Consider the following 10905-nt stretch of genomic DNA (forward strand, 5'->3'; position numbering starts at 1 on the left):
CAATGTAATGAAGAGAAACAAGATAGAGAAAAGCAAACAAAATGAAAAAATTTGTTTTTTGAGTTTTTGAAATTTTTTTAGAATTTATTTTTTGTCTCTTGTGTGTGTACACGAGAGAGTGTATGTGTGTGTGTATGTTTGTTTGTGTGTTTGTTTCTTTGTGTGTTGACTTTCTTGTCTTTTCTTTTTTTAAGTCTTTCGTTTTTTCTTCTTTTGTTTGTTTTGCTTTTGTTTTGTTTTGTGTGTGTGTGTGTGTGTGTGTGTGTGTGAGTGTGAGAAGGGGTTGGGTCACAAAGTTTGTGCACGGGGCAATGAGTGCGGGACAAGGTAAGTGCAAACGTGGATGCAGGAGAGGTTGAGCGGGGTCCGGTGGTCACGGAAGCGGGGCGGGTGAAAACATACACAGATGCAACAAAGTTTAAAAAATTTGTCCGAGAAGGTAAAAATTTCGTTTCGGATTGATTGTTCACATTATATATTAACAATTTCATCAATTTTTGATAAAATTCGAACAATTTTAAGCACTATATTAGCATAAAAAATGCTAAAAATGCCAAAAATTAACGAAATAATTATAAAAATTTAGTCAAATTCTTTTTGAAAAATATGCAGCTCGTTCTACTTGATTTCCAGTAGTTGGAACATCAAGATTACAATCCCAATCAATTTCCAATGCATATGACAATCAAATCGGTATAAAATTGACCGTTTTTTGCCCAATTTTGACCCAAAAATTAGCAAACTTAATGATGCGATTAGGCAAATTTCTGCACATATGCTTAATTATTGTGCTTTGGACTTTGCAATGCAATCAATTACACATCAATTTACAACCAATTACTAGTTCAATTATGCATGCAAAAACTAGCAAAATTAAACATAAATCCGATAATTAGTGCACACGCACAATTTCTACCGCAATTTTAACGACACAACGATGCAATTTTAGCCTTTTACAATTCTAATTGGCATCTATTGAGCCATAATTAGCACTTGAAAGTGCGCACTTTGTCTACACATGTACATACTAATTGCACTTAAATTTGCACTAATTTGTGTGTAATCAAACTTTAATCAAACCTGCAAATCAAATCAGCAATTGAGTGGGTCAGTGCACTCACAATTTCATGAGCAACACGTGGATTTCCAACTTCAATTGACAGCTACACACATGTGTGTACACTAGCAACTGCTTAACAGCATTTCACCGGTGATACAATCAATTGAGCACAAAATCTCATGTGTAGCATCATTTTCAATGAAAAAAACACATAACGATAATAATTACAACTCTAATAAACGATTTAGCTATGTGTAGCACAAAAAGCACATGTGATTAGAGAATAATTAGAGAGCCTAATTAGGAAAAAATCACTCGCTTTTAGTAAAAAAATTTACAATTTCATATCAAAAGAGTGATGACTAAACCTCTAATTAGGCATACGCACATGTAAAGCACTTGAATTGGTAGCGGATTAGTAAAAAATTAGTGATCAATTAGTGAGGAATTTGGGGTTTTCTACCTAAACACTCGATTATACTAAAAAATACTCCTCTAGCTTAGGCTACCATCCCCGGAAACGGTGCTAAATGTTAACTCCCTGGTAGCATAGCTCCAAAGAATCAACAAAATTATCAATCCAAGGATGCTAGCGACCCGGCTAGGGCATAGAAACATCACACATGGGTGATTGTGTGAGAGAAATGAGATAGAATTGAGTGGGAAAATCACATGAGATTATCCACAATAGGAAGAAGAGGGAACTAATGAAGGGGATTAGTGTATGCACACGTGCTAATCCTTATGCTAATCAAGTTGCTAATCGTTGCATTCTCTACTAATCTGCGTGGTCACATCCTAATTACAAGCTCACCCAAGCTCATGGAGTTATGATTAGAGCAATGCATACACAATCCTTAATCCAACACTAATCTATTATGCACACACTACTAGAATTAAACACACAATAGGCAGTCAAGAATTAGAGAGCAATTAGTTTTAATCTACACCATCAAGACACTAATACACAACTTAATGAAAAGCAAGAGAAAGGCAAAAGGACTCATCTTCATTGCATGCATATAATCGGTCCGTAAAGAGAGTACATGAGGCTCCATGCTTCCACCTCCATAGCCTCCTCCTTCTTCTTCTCTACTCTAGGTTTCTCTCAAAATGATATCTCCCCTTCACATGAGCTACATTCACTTATATACCTAGGGTTTTAAAAGTTATGGCCGGCCGCTCAAAGTACATGAATTGAATAAACATATACAACTTGGAACTCAATGTGAGCCCATGAATCTATACATGGCAAATGGAAAAATAATGTCCATGAGAAGGTGAAAATGACTGCTGACGTTAGATGCATCCAACAATAACGCACATCAATGTGTTTCGTTCTGGAATGAAATACTAGATTGTTAGCCAAGGCAATAACACTCTGACTGTCACGATGAAGAATTGGTGTACACTGCTCCAATCCAAGATCTTTCAGTAGGCGAGCAAGCCAAATAGCTTCTTGGCATGCCTCACTCAATGCAACATACTCTACCTCTGTGGTAGAAATGGATGTATCTCCAAAAAATAGCAGAACCTGCAACAAATGTGTAAATCCAACCTGTTATTGATTTACAACTGTCAACACAGCCTGCATAATCACTGTCTATAAATCCCTGAATGGATGACTCTCCACGACCATAGCACAACTGTCTATCTGCAGTGCCACTCAAGTATCTGAGAATCGACTTGACAACATCCCAATGCTTTTTACCAGGGTTAGACATAAATCTGCTTACAACTCCCACTGCATGTGCAATGCCAGGTCTTGTAGCCACCATGGCATACATGAGACTACCACAAACTGAAGCATAATGAACCTTAGCCATCGCAGCGTTTTCCTCAGCAGATTTGGGACAGACGTTCTTGCTAAGTTTCAAATATGCAGGCAATGGAGTACTCAAAGCCTTTTCCTTTTGCATGTTGAAACGATCAAGAACCTTGTGCACACATTCTTTTTGAGAAAGGTACAACAACCTCTTCTTACGATCACAAGTAATGCACATACCCAAAATGTGATTGGTTTCACCCAAATCTTTCATGTCAAATTGACTTTTCAGCTTGGTTTTCAAGTCAGTAATGTCCTTCTTGAAGTGACCAGCAATAAGCATGTCATCTACATAAAGGATAAGCTGTCCATTGGGTCATCTTTTCACTTAAAGACATGGGTCCTCATTACTGCGCTTATAGCTTAGGGAATGCATGAATGCATCAAACTTTTGATACCATTGTCTAGATGATTGCTTCAGCCATAAAGACTTTTCAAAAGCTTACAGACCAAATGTTACTTGCCCTTTAGCACAAACCCTTCAGGTTGCTGCATAACCTCAAGATCACCATGTGAAAGCTGTAATGACATCCATTTGATCAAGCTCCATATTTTTAGTGGCAACCAAAGCAAGCAACATTCTCAGTGTGGTCATCTTGGTCACTGGAGAAAATATTTCCAAGAAATCGACACCATATTCTTGCTTAAAACCTTTGGCCACTAAATGAGCTTTGTAATTGTCAATCTTCTTCTTGTAAACCCATTTACAAGGCAATGATTTCCTACCTTTTGGCAACGGAACAAGTTCCCATGTTTTGTTCTTTGCAATACTGGACAGCTCCCTCTTCATAGCATGTTTCAATTGAACCTTATCATTGGCTAGCAATAGCCTCTTTGTAACAAGAAGGCTCACCAGTATCTGTCAGCAAAACAAAATCCACGCCTAGGACAAAATGTTATGGCGGATGTGGGACTCTTTGAGATCTCCGCGGCTAATTAGAACTCGTACTAGCCTGTGTAGTAAGTGGCTCGGGAGCTGTTTGGACAGGAGGTGATACATTAAAAACCATCACTTTCCAAAATTCAACCTCTTTCACTGGCTGTCTATGCATCTTAGTCTCATTGAAGACAACACCACTACTACGGATCACTGATCGCACCACTGCTACGGATCATTGATCGAATTTCCGGATCCCATAAATGATAGCCAAATTGACCATCTACACCACATCCAATGAAGATGCATTTCTTGGACTTAGGATCTAGCTTAGCATGCAATTCCTTGGGTACATGTGCATAAGCTTCACAACCAAACCTGCGGAGTTTTTCATAAGACAATTTATGTCCTGGCCATAACTCCAAAGGTACACGAAACTCTATTGAAGAATGTGGTGATCTATTGATCAAGTACACGGCTGTGTATAATGCTTCATCCCAAAATGCTTGCGGTAAATTAGCCTGTGATAGCATAGACATAATCTGCTCTTGGATGGTCCTATTCATTCGTTCCTCAACACCATTTTGTGCAGGGGTATAAGGAGCTGTAAAATCACGCTTAATTCCCCTACTTGAACAAAAGTCTGTAAACTCTTTGGAGACATATTCTCCACCATTGTCTGAGTGCAAAGCTTTCAACTTATGTTCATACTGAGTTTCAATACTATATAAAAACTTCTTGAATCAAGAAAAGGTCTCATCTTTAGACTTCATGGCGTAGACCCAAACATGCCGTGTTGCATCGTCAATGAATGTAACATAATAGGATGCACCACCGTGGGATTTAGAAGGCATAGGCCCACATAAATCAATGTGCACAAGCTTTAAGGGTTTCCTTTCTTTGTCAAAAGAATGTGTAGGATGTGTCCATGTTTGCTTTCCATATTGGCAGTGCTCATCACAAAAGGGAAAATATAAAAATGACAAAGACGGTAAGTAGCCCAAACGAGAGAGTGTCTCCATTTCCTTCTTTGATATATGTCCTAACCGACTATGCCACAAAGCAACGGTTGGCAGCTTGGTTACAGAAAGATTTTATTAGATACATAAAGAGGATGAAGGGAACCAACTTTAGAAGCATGGGCTATAATAAAATGACCCTTCGCAACATCCAAGACTGCTGATGAAATGTGATTTTGTAACCCAAGTCATCAAGACGTCCAACCAAAATCAATTTGCGTGTCAAAGCTGAAACATGATGAACATCATAGATGATAAACTTCACCCCGTTTTCCAACCATGGCAATATCACCTATGGAAACAATGTCACAAGAGTATCTGTCATGAAGTGTAATAGAGACAATGGTTTTCTCGTATGTAATAAACCAATGCGTATGGGGTGTGACATGCAACGAAGCACCCAAATCAAGAATCCATGTATGGGATACTTCAGCACTAACAAGGAGTTCAACTGGCATAGAACTCTGCAAAGATAGAGTTTCCCGTGCATCATAAAAGACATCATTATTTTCAGTCAACATATTAATATCTTTCGCATCACTGTCATCCCGAACTATGTTCATTTCTTCAATCTTAATTGAATTCTTTGGTTTCTCCTCTTTATCATCATGATCTTTGCCTTTACCTTTTCCCTTCTCTTTGTCATGCTTCCAAGCATAACAATCCTTCTTTATGTGACCAAACTTATCACAATAATGGCATTGAACATTGCGGCGACCACGAGACTTTGATCTACCCTTTGATGCATCTCTATTGTCCCCTTTCTTGGATTCACGTTGCGAAAGAACGGCCCTTACATTGCTTATCATCCCTTTGTACATAATGAGCTTCACCATAATGCGAGCTAGTCATGGTCTTCCGACGCATCTCCTCTGACAAAATGCACTAGTAACATCATCGTATTTTAGCGGAACATTAGAAGTAGAGTTACTAACAGTTGTGCAAAAGATATCCTAAGAGGGTGGCAATGAACAAAGCAAAAAGATTGTTTTCATCTCATCATCAATGGTCATGCGTTGTGCACAAATCTGGGCAAAAAGAGAATCAAAATCATTGATATGGTTGGCAACGCTAACTGACTCCTTCATACGAAGGCTGAAAAGTTTTCGCATCATGAAAACCTTATTTCTAGCCGTATCCTTTTTGTAAGTGTCACATAATTTCTGCCATAAAGCATAAGCAGTCTCACATTCTAACACTGAAAAGTACACCGACTCACCAAGGTGCATTCTAATTGTAGAATTGCATAGCTCATCAAGCTCCTCCCACTGAAAGTGAGTCATGTGCATATCTTCAGTTCTAGTCACATAGGCAATAGGCAATTTTTGCTTCTTTTGGACAAGCACATCATGCATTTCGTCCTTCCAAAGTTGAAAATTAGTGCCGTCAAACTTCTATATGTTATAAATGTCACGGTCTTTGCTAGTAGACATGGTGACAAAACTACCAACAGATTCTGGGAAAATTTTGGTTGAGTCTCCTTTGTATTTGGGAATATGTCAACCAAAAAATGAGACAAAATGACCAAGTATGTCACTCACAAAGCATAAAAGAGGGTAATGCCTCTCAAAAGCACACTGTATAGAGACCAAGTGAGGCGTATAAACTGTCAAACTGACCATAGACCGCCAACTCGACGTCAGAAGCTCCTATACCACTCTATACATGTCCTATGGCGAGACCTTGTAAGGGATGCTCCGGCTACCTATATCACCAAAGGTATCTCCACATTTAAGAATACCCCAGCTCAATATAAACCTCATGCTATTGACCCTCAACAATGTAGGTTATGCAACAAAACATATAGCCAAGTCTCAGAAATGGCTATCATCTGGACCAAGTCTCAAAAATGATTGGGATTGCCGTACTAGCCAAAAGATGGCTCCACAAAAGCATACAATGGCAGTATCCACAAAGGCGTACAAGTCTTTCATGATGCTCAAACAGGCGCCAAAAGCATGTGCATGCAAAAAAATATCCCGATGGGGAGTCAAACTGCTCTAAAAAGAGCTCAAACACTGTCAAAAGTGCCAACATATGCATGTATGCATAAAAAACTGCCCCCACTAGAACCATAATATCACAAGCGCTGAAACCAGTAGCCTGTGAGTCGAAGCCGATGCCGTAACCAAATCCAAAATCGAGGCCAAGAAGCACAAAGGAAGCTAACCAAGCCGCTCTATGTACCTATACCTGTACCTGTACCTGTACCTGTACTTGTAGTCGAAGAAGACAATGCCATCAAACTCCCACTCTATGTGTGTGTATGAGGCCACTCCAAAAGAGGCTACACACTCCCAAATGAGCCATGGGCTCTCATAGATGGAGGAGTCAACAACAATGGTACCTGTAATATGGAAGCTCTGCAGCACAAACTACCAAAAGAGAGCTGAAAAATGCAGCTCCTAAACCGTAGCTCGAATGAGGTTTCTAATGGCATCAATGACTCTGAAAGGGGGGTAAAACCGCAAGACACCTACTGAAAACGCTCTCAAAATGCTGAATTTGTAGATGCCAAAGTCAAAACCCTGTTTGCACTCTTAAAAGTGCGCACACAGAAGCGATTTCAAAAGTGAAACCTCGCTCTGATATCAGATGAAGGAGAGGAACCGGGAGCACAGTGGAAGAGGAAGATGAATACGCACACACACTCACACACACACCACCATAGCCACACACACAGGTTGGAGGGGGAGAGACGACACACACTATGTGCCCCCTTTCTTTCCTCTATCTTATGCACTTAGGCACAATACACACTCTATTTTGTGTTAGTGGCTCACACAAGTGTATAGTTGTACACTTAGGGTTAGTAGCAGTTAGTGATGGGCGATCGGCCATATGGCCATTAAACCTAACATTTTCCCACCCATATTAGCCCAAAAGATTGCCCCCTTATTGAACCTAGTGCCATTAAGCACATATGTTTGAGGAAAGGAACAGAGAGCTAATTTGAGACTACAATTCAGGCTACCCTCAAATTTTTTTCAATCCCCTAATCACTACTCAAGGGGCCATCCCACCCCCTCTCTCAGCCATTGGCCAATGCCCAATAGTACCAAGGTGGACCAAAACGATTAGGTTTTGACTCATGTCATTGCTCCACTCTTGATCAATGGGATAGAATTGAAGCATACCTTACTATGGGAATAGCTAACCCTCACAATGTACAACACATCTTATTCCCCTGTACACATATTCTAGCTTGCTAAGGTGTAGGCCAAGGTCATGGAATTTCTTATATATTAGCCACTTAAGGGTAGCTTCCCACCCTACCGAGCTACCTTTCTTGTATCATCACCGAACCTTAATGCCCTTCATAATCTTGAGTGCCAGCTTCACTTAGAAGTCTCTTTTTCGTAATCTTGCCCTCAATTTGTGCAAATCGTACTATCTTCTTTCTGATGCATTATATGCTACATAGCTTATGAGTGAAACTACAATATGTGTCTATATACTATCTTGGCTATGTTTGCCGATCAATATATGTAGGGAATGTCAAGGTGGCCTCAATTTTTTGTTAATCCCATAGCAATCATCTCAATCACCAACCCCCTCTCATCCAACTGTATACCAGCACCTATTGGTATAGAGTTGGATGGGTCTATCCGAAATCATCATACTTGAGTCATGGCATTGATTCACTCTTGATAAGAAGACAAAGTTAATCGTAAGATTACATTAGCACGTTTCCAAACATAAAACTTTAAAAAGTGATGGAGCTATATGTACACATGCAATATGTAATTGCAATCAAACATTGATCAAGTAATTGGGGCATTGGAAGTCAAGTTAAATAATTATCCTTTTGCCTTGAAAAAGACATAATAAGAGATGACAATGTAACTCAAGGCACAATATAGGAAAAATTTATAAGCCATAGAAGCCCCTTTGATCTCTAAAATTTAACCCAAGTAGACATATAACTTACACTCACTTCTTATGGCCAAAAAAGAAAAGGCATGCACATAAACATTTTTGACCTTGCACATCTCAGCCTTGTAAGGCTGCTTACACACCACCCGCCCAAGCTTGGGCATGCACACATGGAAGGTAATTGACATAAGAATACATGCCATTGGTGATAACATCGTTGATTGGCCATTATGACCCTCACCCTCCATCCACTATTACAACCAGACATCACACAACCCCACCTTTTGTTGCCTAGACAAAGCTATAGCTTGTTGCACATTGCCCATTTGTAGACCGTGGCCATCTCTATTACTGCTACAGAGTTGGGCAGTACAAGTTAATGATGGCGTAGTCCATTTCAGGCCTCCTCGTTGTGTTACCCATCGAATGTGGCCAACTTGTGGAATACAATCGCTGCATTAAATTCAACCTCCTGCTCTCATGCGGTTCATGATGTATAAGCCAGTTCCCACTAGCTTTGAGCCTTCCATCTACATGATGTATAGGTTGTTTTGTGGAGGAATCATGTGCACATAGCTATATGGATAATGTGCCTATAATGATTTATGGCACCTAATTGCCCAGCTCGCCCGCATGATGTACCCAAAGATTCTGCAACATAGGTAAAGCTTTGCATTCATAACAATTTAGCTATCAATGAGTGCATGGTAGTGCACTTGGATAGAGTAGGTGATGTCTCCATGTAACTTTTGGCACACCCTCCTACTCATGCACCAAATTTGTATGCCATGCTCGAGCTCTTGTAGGCTCAATATTCTCTTTGCCATTCTCCCAGCCATAGGTGGCCCAACATGCTCTAGTCTCTATATTGCAGACCGCTAACTTATTTCTTATGACGTTGCTGATGCTACTGCAAAAGCTAGTCATGTTACTCATCGCACGACCAACTTCTACACACAAGTTGTTGCACACAACTTGTGTACTTGTCTATTCGGCCCAGTGCACTTGGAAATCAACAGGTGGTGTCTACATGATTGCTAGCACCATTGTAGAGCTTCTGAGCCCTATTGTCGTACACCAAGTCTATGACTCCATATGAAAAGTCCTAGCCGTAGTCTCCAACCCTTTGAAGGTGTCGTTGTCCTTTCATCCTCCAACATGCTCAATGAGGAGCATGAATTGCTTTCTTTGGTACAAATTTGTCATGCTTGCAAGCATAAATGCCTCCAAAAAATTCTCAATGATGGTTGGCTCCTTTGTAGCATGGATACTTTCCATGCCCATTTTGTTGCTACCGTAGAAACTTAATATATATCTCAAAGCGCACAACTTCTGATTCTTTCACAATTGCACCTTTGTCATTAGCAAGGGACTCAACAACCCCATCTTACATCACCCTCCAAAACTGGAATACTCAATATTGGTGTTATGCAATCCATAGGAATGGTTTTTCTATGTATGTGTGTGTGTGTGTGTGTGTGTGTGTGTGTGTGTGTGTGTGTGTGTGTGTGTGAGAGAGAGAGAGAGAGAGAGAGAGAGAGAGAGAGAGAGAGAGAGAGAGAGAGAGAGAGAGAGAGAGAGAGAGAGAGAGAGAGAGAGAGAGAGAGAGAGAGAGAGAGAGAGAGAGAGAGAGTTACTGGTGTTCTCATCAGTGTCCAATACCCTATCACACTTAAAAGGGACTTTTGCGATGGCACAAATTTTTGAATTATAACATTGTTTCCTTGATAGAGGGAAATAGAGAGTGACTCGTGCTACAGAGAGAAATCGACCCTCTAACCAAACTCACCATTTGGTGACACATGGCACCCGACGATTGTTGCCATTATTATATATAAGAACAAACAAACAACCTTTGCATTTTCTAATAGGGCTTCCTCTTCTTTATAGGCAAGAGTTACATCAAGAAAGTGCTCATTTTGTTACATGACTTGTGATACGTAGCGGGATCGTTGCCACATCTCCGTTGTGAAATATACAATAAAAGACAAATAATTTGTCTTTTTCAATAGGGCTTCCCCTTCTTTATAGGAAAATGCCTCCTAGAGTTACTATCAAGAAAGTTCTCATTTTGTTACATGGCTTAAGCTCTGTTAGTGTGTACATGTAGGTACTCCACAACACACACACACACACACACACACACACACACACACACACACACACACACACTCGTGTTACAACCAACCACATCTCGCTTCACACTTGGAGGTCGTTGCCACATCTCCACTGTGAAATATACAAGAAT

Source organism: Adiantum capillus-veneris, chromosome 7 (assembly GCF_014529385.1).
Source record: "Adiantum capillus-veneris isolate H3 chromosome 7, ASM1452938v2, whole genome shotgun sequence".
In the NCBI taxonomy this organism is placed as follows: Eukaryota; Viridiplantae; Streptophyta; class Polypodiopsida; order Polypodiales; family Pteridaceae; genus Adiantum; species Adiantum capillus-veneris.